The sequence below is a fragment of the Bactrocera neohumeralis genome, unplaced genomic scaffold (assembly GCF_024586455.1).
Source record: "Bactrocera neohumeralis isolate Rockhampton unplaced genomic scaffold, APGP_CSIRO_Bneo_wtdbg2-racon-allhic-juicebox.fasta_v2 cluster10, whole genome shotgun sequence".
Taxonomy (NCBI): domain Eukaryota; kingdom Metazoa; phylum Arthropoda; class Insecta; order Diptera; family Tephritidae; genus Bactrocera; species Bactrocera neohumeralis.
The window spans coordinates 22,611,471-22,625,703 of record NW_026089623.1 but is presented as its reverse complement, the minus strand read 5'-3'; the positions used below and the strand labels follow the sequence as shown (position 1 = coordinate 22,625,703).

General features: G+C 35.5%; 1 protein-coding gene and 1 long non-coding RNA gene across 4 annotated transcripts in view; one reads left to right on the top strand and one right to left on the bottom strand.

The window, feature by feature from the left end:
- Positions 1-14,233, bottom strand: part of LOC126765239 (protein Wnt-10b) — a 690,717-nt gene that overhangs the window by 637,535 nt on the left and 38,949 nt on the right. The gene's annotated exons all lie outside the window — the stretch shown is intronic.
- Positions 8,164-10,369, top strand: LOC126765435 (uncharacterized). Its single transcript, XR_007668389.1, has 6 exons — positions 8,164-8,250; positions 8,311-8,526; positions 8,583-8,982; positions 9,039-9,141; positions 9,212-9,751; positions 10,164-10,369. It is a non-coding gene; the product is annotated as an uncharacterized LOC126765435 (long non-coding RNA).

The following is a 14,233-nucleotide window of genomic DNA, read 5'->3' as shown; positions in this document are numbered from 1 at the left end:
AGTCAGCAAAAACATATTTGCTCTTCAAAATCATTTAAACTCGACACGTCTCCTGTAGTATGATTTGAATTTAAAACATTTTTAATTTTAAATTGTTTCTGTAAGAGCTAACAATATTTCTAAAACGACAAACTATTTTCCTCTTATTACTTTATTACATGACCGACTGTGGTTAATATACCAGGTTATTATGCTAATACGTGTCAGGAAACCTCCAGTGAAATCTTTCAAAACTTTGTAACCATCATTTTGGGCAAAATTTTCGTTTAATAGATTTTTGGACGTAACTCGGTTTCGATCTAAAAACTTTCGAAAGTAAATTGATGTGATATTCTTACTTGCAACAATTCTAATTTTTATAAATCTAGAACAACTTTGGAAAGTACATGATGTTGTGTCAAAGCGGAGTACAAACTGCTAGTCAATAAGAATTGTAAATTTTCATAATTTGTATCGCATGAACTTTCAAAGTACCTCGGAAGAGGTGTCAAATTATTATTAACTGGAATTGGTATATTAACAACAGTACCTTTGAGCAAGCTCTGCCCTTGATGCTCCAAAGGACAAATTGTTATAAAAGGCAATCTTGGCATTATAATTCATCTTTAGTTAGGGTTGAGTGCTTCAAAAATATTTTAAACACTTGGTGTAAAACCACAAACCCCGGCAGTAAAAACATGTATTTATTTCTGTAGAACCCTAGTTCATATATGCGGATTTTGTCACCTGGTCCTATGTTACATGAAAATACATATGTATTTTCAACTTGTTCAATATATCGTACCTCGGGGTTTTCGCAAAGTGATCTTTGTCCCCGAGTATTTCTAATTTGCTCTTCAGATCGAATTGCCGCCTGATCCTCTGTCGAACAGTATTAAAAGCTTGTTCAACAGGTCATACATCGGGATTTTCACGCCGAGACCACTACGCCGAGTATAAATTGTATTGCCTAGTGCCATCAAGACATTAAAATTAATAAAGCATCTAAAATGTTTAAATATTCGTTAAAACTAAAATTTTATAACTTTAATTATTAACTTAAAAATTCAATTAAATATAATAAATAATAAATAATAAATATACAAATATATATATTTTAAACATATTTTTTAATTTGTTTTCTTAAAAGCTTTCTTAGCAAATAATGCTTTCCCCATTGTGCGGAAAAAATGTTTTATACAAATAAAACTAACTATTTTTCTACATCATTCCTGGTGATTGGGGAGTATTTTAAGCAAGGAAGTATATTCGGAGTATATGTTATCGCTTTTGTCCATTTGACTACATAAACTGATATATTTCTTTAAGTTATTTAAAGCCTTTATTTTTTCGCAGTATAGTCTTTTTCTATTTCTCTTTGATTTTACAACCTAGTTCATTATGCACACCTTAAAAAGTTATATGTAAGAGCATTCTCTATCAATTGCACTTGCTCGGTCAATGATTTTTTTCCTTCCAATTCAGTTATTATTTCAGACAAGAATAATAATATAGACTAACTGAGTCTCCATTTAATTTGAGGCGAGCGCTTTCAATTTTGAAGAAGCGCCATCATTATTTAGATCTTTAAGAAAATATACATAATAATATTTTGCCCTCTCTCACCAGGTTCCTACCTTGTATAAATTATTTTTAGGCACTAGTGCGCTTTATTCAGGCTCGATCAGAACTAAACTCTAAAACATTCTTACTCTTAAGTCTAAGCCTAAGCCGTCCTCACAGCCGCTGCCGTCGTCGCTGCTGTCGTCGCTGTCGTTGCTATGTTTTGTCAGATGCAGTGTCAGCGAATCCGACGATTACGCCGACTTGCGTGTAGTGTAAGTCGTCTCTTGTTTGCGCTATATTTGTGCTGCGCCAGCGGATCACACGGCTACGGTAGCTTGTGAGTATCGTTTGTTGTTGCTTGTCGTTGGATGATAACTCGGGCCATTGGTCATGGATTGGGGTGGTGTTAATGTTCAGCATTGCCTGAAACGGATGTTAGGCAGACAATGCTGACTTGGTATTTTGGTGGTTTGCGTTTCGAGTTAACTCCTCCCTTCCTAAGTGGGAATCGTCCACGATTCTCTCGGTGACCTGTCTTACTAAGACATTCATTGCCTTTTTCGCGGTGTGTTTTTTATATTTGCTTAGAGCAAGTCGCAAGATTACTAGGATAGAGATTGACGCTATCGTTACTATAAAAAGCAATGTTGTTGAGTTGACTTCTCCTCGAAGAGCGCCAATATGGTTAATATTTTCCGCATTCATTTCATGAAGATAGTTCAAACTCAATGTCTCTATATGTCCTAAAAGATTGACTCTTTGAGCCGTTGGACTGCCAGGAGTACGAGTAGGAGTGTGATTTCGATTGTAATACTCTGTCCCATTTACCTTTACTAACTGATCGAAAGTCAAAAGGTAAGTACCGCTGACGGTTCTGCTATCTCCTTTTTCAACCTCTATCGTTGCTGTGGCATTGTTGATAATGACAATGCCGTCATCGATTTCTTTGATGCCCTTATCATGATTGGTAGTAGTTGAACAATTTGCTACAGCACCTGTGAATAGTTACTGACAACAAGTAGGGGTTGTTTGCTTCTTGCAAAAAGTTGCAAAAGTTGATTTTTCACATTTAACAGCATACGCTTCGTTTCCGCACTCAGCGACGGTATTAGTATCCCCAAAGTATAGGACTCGTCCTTCGTGAGGCACGGCGAATAAACTATATTTTTTACAAACAATTTGAGGGATTGGATACTTAACTACAAAGTACAAATTATTCTTATTTTGTAAAGCCTTAATGCTAGACATTCCTATTATTTCTATTATGGTTATGTTAGTCGAGTGCTCATTGATAATATTATTGGCTATTGAGATTGTGATTGATTGCAGTTTGAGGATTATTACTCTATTTCTTGCAAGTATTGTTTCGTAAAGATGACCTGTGTCTATTGCTCCCTTTCTTGTTGAGTTTATAATTGTGTTTATTGTTTGCGTGATTTCCAAGATTTTTTGCTGAATATGCGTATTAATTTTGTCCTGTCTGTTATTAGAGTCAATGAGCATATCCTGTCTTAATTGTAGTCTTTGGAAATCGTCAAAGTCACGGGTGCCGGCGACGACTTTTAGTGCAGTACCTAAAAAGTTTAAGCTTCGAGCCTGTCGATGGTGAATGTCAACGGTTCGAAGTAAAGTCTCGATGTATTTTATGTCTGCTTCTACTATTTTCTTCATGCGTGTCAATGGGAAAAGGTCCATAAATCCTGCCGTCTCGCCGTTCAATGTTGCATATAGTGTCAAGTTGGTAAAGTGCGTCAAATAACCGTAATGTTCCCATACTATTGCGTTTCCGTCCAAAATTGGAATGTAGTTGGAGTTGGTGTAGTCAGTTAGCTTTTGTGTTAAAGTGGTCGTCAATAGTAATGTCGATATTATCCCGTAATTTAAAATACAAGACTTAAAGTAATAAAGCGATTAATTAACTTCCATTAACTTTCACTAGGACCTTGTCGCCAACGTTATACGTCACATTCTGACGACCCTTATTATGGTATTCGCGATCACTGGCCGTAATGTTAGCTGAGCTGGGATGAAGAATGTCTATTGGTTTTTCGTGGGTTATTGAATGAATTGTCTTATTATATTCTATGGTGGCAAGCAAAATCAAGTCAACAGTGTCATCGAGATTTCTTACTAGTTTTAGACACCTAGCTATTTCAGTTAAGGTACTGTGAAAACGCTCCACTTGCCAGTTTGAGGTGCTATGATAATAGGGTATATATTCTTAAAAATTTCAACGTGCAAATCCGATTTCATAAATACTTTTATTCCATTCGAAATTATTTCGTTAACATAACTGAAGAAGTTCTCATAGTGGTACAGTAAATTTAGGTAAAATGCCTTCAGCGCTTTTCCTGATTTTACCATACAAGCAGTTGGATCAGTGGCATATAAAAGCTCCTTTGACTTTTCAAAATCAGAAACCAATAATTGCATGGAATTATCAAACGCTCTAGTAGTTGTAAACTGACTCGTCTGTTGTAGACAAATGAAGTTTAAAATTGGAGCTTATCTCGTATCCAACGATCCACGATAACACAAAATGTATTTGCTATAAATCAGTCTCGTACGTCAGTCGTTTCATCGATTCATACCCACAGGATGGTTTTTCAATTGATGCTTTAAGTCGACAATTTACGATTAATCTATATGATTGACATGGGTTTTCATCAAAATTTACTCAGAAATTGAAATATGAATTCGTTAACTTCCATAATATAATATTTGCTGCAATAAATTCCTCACAAAGATCTATGCAAAACTTGTTACATTTATTTTGTAAGAAAGCCTTGAAGTAATTTGTCGACTGGACTTTGAGAAACCTCTAATTGCTTTTAGCTTCTTATGTGCCGATCAATTTAGGATTTTTTATACCCTGAACAGGGTACATTAAGTTTGTCACGAAGTTTGTAACACCCAGAAGGAAGCTTCGGAGACCCTATAAAGTATATATATAAATGATCAGTATGTCGAGCTGAGTCGATTTAGCCATGCCCGTCTGTCTGTCCGTCTGTATATATACGAACTGGTCCCTCAGTTTTTATACTCTCGCAACAAAGTGGCTAAGGAGAGTATTACAGTTTTGTTCACATAACGGTTGTTTGTAAGTCCTAAAACTAAAAGAGTCAGATATAGGGTTATATATACCAAAGTGGTCAGGGTGACGAGTAGAGTTGAAATCCGGATGTCTGTCTGTCCGTCCGTCCGTCTGTCCATCCGTCTGTCCGTCCGTCCGTGCAAGCTGTAACTTGAGTAAAAATTGAGATATCATGATGAAACTTGATACACGTATTTCTTGGCTCCATAAGAAGGTTAAGTTCGAAGATGGGCAAAATCGGCCCACTGCCACGCCCACAAAATGGCGGAAACCGAAAACCTATAAAGTGTCATAACTAAGCCATAAATAAAGATATTAAAGTGAAATTTGGCACAAAGGATCGCATTAGGGAGAAGCATATTCGGACGTAAGCTTTTTGGAAAAGCGGGCGTGGCCCCGCCCCCCATTAAGTTTTTTATACATATCTCGGAAACTACTATAGCTATGTCAACCAAATCCTATAGAGTCGTTTCTTTCAAGCATTTCCATATACAGTTCAAAAATGGAAGAAATCGGATAATAACCTCGCCCACCTCCCATACAAAGGTTATGTTGTAAATCACTAAAAGTGCGTTAACCGACTAGCAAAAAACGTCACAAACACTAAATTTTACGGAAGAAATTGCAGAAGGAAGCTGCACCCAGGCTTTTTTTAAAATTGAAAATGGGCGTGGCCTCGCCCACTTATGGACCAAAAACCATATCTCGGGAACTACTCAACCGATTTCAATGAAATTCGGTATGCAATATTTTCTTAACACCCTGATGATATGTACAAAACATGGGTGAAATCGGTTCACAACCACGCCTTCTTCCAGTGTAACGCTATTTTGAATTCCATCTGCTGCCTTCTCTGTATAATATATGTATATGTACATCAGGAACCAATGATGATAGCGGAATAAAACTTTCCACAAATACGGTATTTGAAAAATATGTAAATGACGTATAATGAAATCTCGATTATCACTTTATCGTGCGAGAGTATAAAATGTTCGGTGACACCCGAACTTAGCCCTTCCTTACTTGTTAAGATTTTGCGGAACTCGCTGTTTGCACTCTTATTATGAGGTTTGTATCACCGCGTAAGCGAAACGGATACCGTATATATGTATATGTAGACATATATACTTATATCGGGTGATTTTTTAAGAGCTTGATAACTTTTTTAAAAAAAAAACGCATAAAATTTGCAAAATCTCATCGGTTCTTTATTTGAAACGTTAGATTGGTTCATGACATTTACTTTTTGAAGATAATTTCATTTAAATGTTGACCGCGGCTGCGTCTTAGGTGGTCCATTCGGAAAGTCCAATTTTGGGCAACTTTTTCGAGCATTTCGGCCGGAATAGCCGGAATTTCTTCGGAAATGTTGTCTTCCAAAGCTGGAATAGTTGCTGGCTTATTTCTGTAGACTTTAGACTTGACGTAGCCCCACAAAAAATAGTCTAAAGTCTACAGAAATAAGCCAGCAACTATTCCAGCTTTGGAAGACAACATTTCCGAAGAAATTCGGGCTATTCCGGCCGAAATGCTCGAAAAAGTTGCCCAAAATTGGACTTTCCGAATGGACCACCTAAGACGCAGCCGCGGTCAACATTTAAATGAAATTATCTTCAAAAAGTAAATGTCATGAACCAATCTAACGTTTCAAATAAAGAACCGATGAGATTTTGCAAATTTTATGCGTTTTTTTTTAAAAAAAAGTTATCAAGCTCTTAAAAAATCACCCGATATTTGCGCGATCAGAAGAGAGCGAGAAAAGAAAATTAACAATGTGCAGGTCATTAGCCTCTGCACTTGCGGATTAGCAAGTACGTACCCTGCGAACCACGGCTACCCGCTTGAGACAAATATTCCAATACAACTACACATTTTTTCTCTATACACTAACACCAACGCACATTTTCGGGTTAGTTTTTGTTTACCTAAATGCGATGAAAAAAAGTTTCTTTCATCTCTTGATTTATTTGAATGAGTGCGAAGGAGAAAACATTATTGTCAATAGTGACAAAAGAAAATCCCAAAAAGGGTAATAAAAAAACGATTGAAAGACGCATGTCATTTGTGATCGTACCATCGTAAAGGAAGCTCATACAACAAGAAGGTAAGTAATGATTTTTGTATGATTTTTTTAAATAATTTGCAAATAATTACTTCATTTGTTTTTATAGCATTGGAATTAGCAGCTGCAGCAATATCATCAGAAGCAGCAAATTTAAATTGTTAAGTAAGTATGTGAGAAAAAGTGTGTGTTGTTTGAAATTGGATTGCGCAGTTCAACATAATACGCAAAAATAATTACATATGTACATAAGTATGTATTTTATGCGTTCAAGGGGGCCTGCACAATCCAATATAATATGTGAAAACAAATGTTTGCCTTATATTTTAAATAATCAGATAATATTATTCTTTTATTTCAGATATTATTATGATTTTTATTTAATTATTCTTTCTTTTCAGATTTTATCACTATTTTTATTTAATTAATATTGGCTTTCAGAGTAAATTCTATTTGTATTTAATATATTTTATTCTTTCAGATAATATTAATCTTTCTTCAATGTAATTATTATTTATTTTCAGGTATTAATAATCTTTATTTTATTTTCAGGTATTTGTCTTTTATAATATTTTTCCACTCTTTTATTTTCAGGTTTTAAAAATTCTTTTCTTTATATAATATTTTTTCAGATATTAAATATTTTTTAAATTAAATATATTTTTATTTCTATAAATTATAATAAATTTTATGTAAAAAAGTAAAAAATAAAATAAAATAAAAATTTTAAAAATTTAAAAGTTTTCTTTTAAATTTTAAAAGTAGGAATCAAAAAATGCAACCCGGCATCTGCTGTTTAAAATGCAACCCTGCATCAGCTATTTAAAAAGAGAAAATGTAACCCTGCATCAGCCGTCGATTGGGGATATTAGAGCAGGACAGATATACTTTTTTATATGACACTGCTGAATGAGCGCAACAAAGATGTATGATCACATGTATACCTACGTGACTGGGTAAAATATCTGCCAGGCTTAAGAAACATTCTATATGTTTACCACCATGTTACCCGCTAATTATCTGGTGTTTTACCCGCTCATGGTTGGCAGGGTATATGCTTCAATATCGTATCCGTAGTATTCCCTACACGAATTGAATGATAGAAACTAACACAATAGCAATTTTCTCACTAGCACAAATGCATAGACTTCAGAAATTATTGTATACCTATCCACAAGTAAGAAAGAGACGATTCAGATTATTTTCTTTCGGGCTATGATTACACGTGCAAAACACTAAATAGCTGATATAAACACAGTGTAGAGTCAGAGAAACTAAAAACATATGTTCTCTGGACATGCACTGTAGGTACATATATCAGCCGTTATTTATTCTTATTAAACGCGAAAATATAGTGGAAGAAGAAGAAAACAAGCGCAAACAAGTGTAATACTACATATGTTCGGACCGACACTGAAAACATTTTGAAAACACGTTTGTATGTTGTGGAACGTAAGTTGTTCGGACCGACAATTTGTGTTTTCGCTGAGTTTTCACTGACAGCTCACAAATTTATTTGTTTGATTACATTTGAGCAACGAGAATGGTAAGTTTTGAAATCCTTAATATTTGCTTATAATTATTACTAAAGATCGTGTTTTTTTAGAATTCTGAGAAAAAGATGTTAATTGCGAAAGCATTGGCTTTGAGAAGCCAAATAAATATCCTGCTCATCGACAATTCTTCAAGAGAACTATTGGAATGTCTTACTACTCAGCACCATGCCTTGGCAAAAAAGATAGCCGAGTTAAAGAAACAACATCTAATCGTATTAGATTTAATAAAAGACCTTGGGATGCCGATTAATTCATGTTGGACAAAAGTGTGTATATGTTCCTATTGATGGAAAAGTTTTCAATTATATATTATTAATTCCAGCAACGTAAGAATCAGTTTTGGGAACACGATTGCCAATGAAACGGATCTGCTTTTTTTAAAGAGAACTTTCGCATGAACCGAAGTTCCTTTGATAAATTATGTGACATCCTCCGCCCGTTACAAAAAATTGATACAAATTACGGAAAAGCTATTCCTATCGAGAAAAGAGTGGCTATAACATTATTTGCTTTAGGGTCATCTGCAGAGTATCGTAGTATCGCCAACATGTTCGGTGTAGGAAAATCTACGGTTTGCGAAATTTTACTGGAATTTTGCACCGAAATCTGGAGATTACTGCAGCCATCCTGTTTTTAAATGTTGCCTCTAAACAGAGAAAATATAACCGAATTGGTGACTGGTGTCGAGGTAATTGGATTCCCACAATGCTTAGGAGCAATTGGTAATATTGGTTATAAAATCTTAAATTTGCGCTAATGTTCTAATAATTGTTTACAGACGGATGCCACATTGAGATTCATCCATCATCTGACGAAGCTGTTGATTATTATAATTATAAAGGATGGTATTCCACCGTTTTAATGGCATTAGTTGATGCTAAGTAAAGTCTAAAAACTCAATATATGTACATATGTATATGTACATAAGTAATGATTACAATGTATTTTCAGATACCGTTTTACTTACATAAACGTAGGAGGTCCCGGGCGATGTAATGACTCTCAAATTTATGAGACGTCATCACTTAAAAAAGAAATTTATAGTAGTCCTTTACTAAGCGAAATGTCTAGAGAAATTTCAGGAGTAAATGTGCCAGTATTCATTATTGGGGATTCGGCTTTTCGATTTAGCAAACAACTTATGAAACCGTATCCATTTAGCGTAAATCAAAATAATGGTGAGAAGGTATTCAACTACGCTCTTTCGAAAACACGTAGAGTTGTCGAAAATGCTTTTGGACACCTCAAGGCCCGCTTTCGACGCATCGGAAAAGGAATTGACAACTCTGTACGGAATGCCAACTCCATAATAAAAACATGTTGCGTCCTTCACAATTTTTTTAAATGATAACAACGACACGCTAAACGCTAAATGGTTACGCGCTTTGGAAGAGTTGGAGACTAGACGCCAGAATCCGTGTGATATTTCATATGCATCTGACGACCCAATTAATGGAGAAATGATTCGGACAGCACTTTGTACATATTTTGGTAAGTACATGTGCATATTGTATCATAATATCTACATTTTACACAATTGCATATACATTAAATCAAAGATAAAGTTGTACACACCAAACAAAATTCAATTTTATTTTCCATATAAAAACTAATACATATCAACGTTAAAAATATATTATTAAACAGAAAATACTTATATTCATTAATTTTTTTATTTATTTAGAAATTGAAGTAATCGTTCATTTGTTTCTTTAGAATCTTTAATATATTGTTCCATCATTTCGGTTTTTTTATTATCATTTTTTATTTCATTTTTTTGTCAAGTCCTTAATTTCTTTGCTGGTTTCAATGGATTGCTGACTTGCTTTTTCGAGCTGTTTTTCTATTTGTTCAAATTTTTTTAAGATTATGCTTTGAAAATTATTCCTTTTTTTATTAATAGCATCACTCGGCTCGGGAGACGGTACTGGTACCGAAGAAGTATCGCTTGGCGACATCGGCATAGCTGAGGGCGATGGTAGGCAAACCGGTGATGACAATGGCGATGCAGCAACGAATGTAGAAGACGCAGCCGTTTCCACCGAAATTTGGAGTGGTTCGGAGTTAGTAGAACCTTTTTAAAAATGTATATATGTATGTAAATATAAATAATATATTGAATTACAAAACAAATGTTTCTTACTTTGAAAACTTTCCTCCACTAAGCTCTCGGCATTGTAGCTGACGTACGGCAACAGTACGGCTCTCATTTTATCGTAAAGTGGCCACTGCGAGGGAGAACCGCCAGTTGACCCGACTGCTGCCTCCTCCTGTAAAACATGATATATATGTAAAAGCTCTATTTTTTCTTAATTTTATTTAATTACATACCTATATCTTTGTGAAAGATTGTGCATTTTCGATTTTATTTCACTCGTCGTGAAATGCACACCTTGTTGCTGCAACTCCATTGCCATTTCCTCCACTATGTGGCTGTTTTTCTTAGGACCGCGAAAAGCACTTATATTTTGTTCTGCCACAATTCAATTAGAAGGGCTTCTGCCCTATCACTTTTTTTTTTTTTTTTTTTTTTTTTGTTTTTCCATTTTCGAAATATATATCAATTGACAGCTGTATTTTATATGGAATGAAAACAAATATCAAGTGACAATTTAGGGCCGGCAAAATATGTCTTCCAAAAAAATCGATTAAACTAGAGCAGGCACCGATTATAATGAGTGGAATGTAAGTTTTCAAGAAGTTTTCAGCGAAAACTGTGTTTTCGTTTGACAGATTTTACATGGACGAAAACACAAGTTTTCGTGCGAAAACCAGTTTTTCCCACGAAATCATGTTTTCGTTGTCGGTCCGAACATAGTATAAACAAGTGCAAGCAAGTGAAATAAAATTTTTAAATTTAAAAATTTCGAAGTGGAATATATTTTAAAACATTAAAAAAATAAGTGAAATGAAAAGAGACATTTTGCTAATTGTCTTTCAAAAGAAAAAAGACATTCCAGTCCAACATAAAAGTTATAAACAAATATTTAAAAGGGGAAAGTGAAAATGAAAGTGGAAGTGTAAGTTCTAGTGCATTTTTTGAAAGGATTCCTCTTGTAAGTAATAGGGAACCTGATCCTTCAATGGTAGGTTCAGTAGTAGGATGGATTATGAAAGTGATGCTAGTGATACTTTGAGCTTTTCTAGCGATGTAGGTACTGATTCTGAGCCCGAAGCGTCCACCTCTATAGGGTTTAGTGTCGTTTTAGAAAATAATGACGAAATAAATAAATGTAATGAAATTCGTGGGCTATCAGAAACAACATATCGCAAATCGCTAACATCTTCTAAAAACATTGCGCAAAGTAGGTGTTGATGGTATGCCACAATCTGTAAAAACACTACTAAATATTAGTAAGGAAAAAATAAATGTGACTAATATGCAAGATGGAGAATTTTTGTACGTAGGAATTCAGAACTATTTTGTTTCAAGTCCGTTTAATTACTTGGAAGGGAAAAATGAGGTTTATTTAGATATAGGAGTTGATGGGTTAAAATTGTACATAAGTTCAAACAGGGTATTATGGCCCATCTTGGGTTCAGTTGTAGGTTTCCCTAATATAAGCCCGTTTATGATAGCATGCTATTCCGGGTTCAAGAAGCCAAGTAATATAGATCAATTCATGTCCGAATTTTGTGTCGAGGTCGTGTTGCTAAGGGCAACCGGCATTAAAGTTGGATTTAAGCCAAACGTTTTAAAATTTAACACTCGTCCTTTTGTTTGTGACTCCCCAGCGAGGGCTTTTGTAACAGGTGTTATATCACACAACGGGAAAAATGGTTGTCCAAAATGCTGCCAGGAAGGTACTTACCAAAAAAATAGAATAAGTTTCCAAAAAAACGTCGGTTCCTTAAGATCGGATACAACGTTTATGTTACGTTCAAATCCTGCGCATCATTTGGAAGATTTCAAATTCAAAAAGAGCATTTTGGAAGAATCAGATTTTGGGATGGTTTCTCAGTTTCCCCTTGATAGTATGCACTTAGTCGACTTAGGAGTAACAAAGAAATTACTTAAACTTGCAACAAAAAAGGCCAATCATACTATTATTAACGAAAAGCTTGACTATGTCTCTAAATTTATCCCATCAGAGTTTGGCCGCATATCTAGAAGTTTAGATGAGATTCATAGTTGGAAATCGACAGAGTTTAGGCAGTTTTTGCTTTATTCTGGTATATTCGTTCTTAAAGATTGTATCAGTACCGATCAATACTATCACTTCCTGCTGCTACATAGTAGTATTAGACTTTTGTCAAATGAAAAATGGCACCGAATTGAAGCCGATATTGCCCAACAAATGCTAACAGATTTCGTCAATATTTTTGGAATTTTATATGGTGATGAATTGGTTAGCTTTAATATTCATGGACTACTTCACTTGGCAGATTGCGTAAAACAGTTTGGACCATTAGATTCTTTTTCAGCGTATCGTTTCGAAAACTATATGCAGAATATAAAAAAAATTGTAAATAAACCCAATTAAATTCTACAGCAAATATATCTTAGACTTGATGAAAAACAGGGTATTGAATCAAATTCAGAGGATGTGCCAAAATTTGCATCATTTGATTTAAATTCCAACAAGCAGAAAGATAGTTTTTGTTTTAGTGGGTTGACAGGACCAATGAAGGTATTTAATGTCATAAAGTCTCAACAGTCTTATGAAATTGTCTGCAAAGTTTTCAGAAAGACTGAAAACTACTTTAATGAACCTGTAGAATCGTCAAGTGGCCTTGGGATTGTAGTCGCAAATGAGTTAGATGAAGAAGTGGTAACAGTTCCTATCGAAGACATTGATTTCAAATACTTTTGTATTCCTATCGAAGAGAAATATTTGCTAATACCAATTTTACACCATTTTTTTAACACATTTTCCCATTAACCACTGATTTGCACATTCCACTTTCAATTCCACAACTTTTAAATTTAATATACAATTTTGGTTTTACTAATATAACCAAAACTTGTTTATAAATGCAATATAATAAAAAACATAATAACAAATATAAAGCATCATAAAAAATATACAGTATTGTTCATATGTTAAGCAACAAACTCCAAATGTAATATGTTGAACGACATTTTAATCCGGATCGAAAAACTACCAACCAGATCGATCATGTTGTGATAGACGGAAGACACGTCTCCAGTGTTTTAGATGTGCGTGCGCTCCGAGGTCCTAACATCGACTCGGACCACTATCTTGTTGCAGCTAAGATTCGCACCCGCCTCTGTGCAGCAAAAAACGCGCGCCACCAAACACAAGGAAGGTTCGACGTCGAGAAGCTGCAATCACAACAGACAGCCGAACGATTTTCTACTCGGCTTGCACTCCTGCTCTCTGAGAGCACTCGTCAACAACTCGGTATAAGGGAACTGTGGGACGGCATTTCAAACTCCTTACGTACAGCTGCAACCGAAACCATTGGTTTTCGGAAAGTGCAAAAGAACAGCTGGTACGACGAGGAGTGCCGTGTCGCAGCGGAGAGAAAACAGGCTGCCTACCTCGCAACGTTACGATCGACCACTACACGTGCGGGATGGGATAGATACCGAGAGTTGAAGAGGGAAGCAAGACGCATTTGTAGACAAAAGAAGAAAGAGGCTGAAATGCGTGAGTACGAAGAGCTTGATAAGCTGGCCGACAGGGGTAATGCTCGAAAATTCTACGAAAAATGCGGCGGCTTACGGAAGGTTTCAAGACCGGAGCGTATTCCTGTAGAACCCCCAAAGGTGATCTATTCACTGATGCCCAGATCATACTTAAATTATGGAGGGAACACTTCTCCAGCCTGCTGAATGGCAGTGAACACACAACACCAGGAGAAGGAGAACCCGATTCCCCAATCGATGACAAAGGAGCAGACGTTCCATTACCCGACCATGAAGAAGTTCGAATAGCAATTGCCCGCCTCAAGAACAACAAAGCGGCGGGGGCCGACGGACTACCGGCCGAGCTATTCAAACATGGC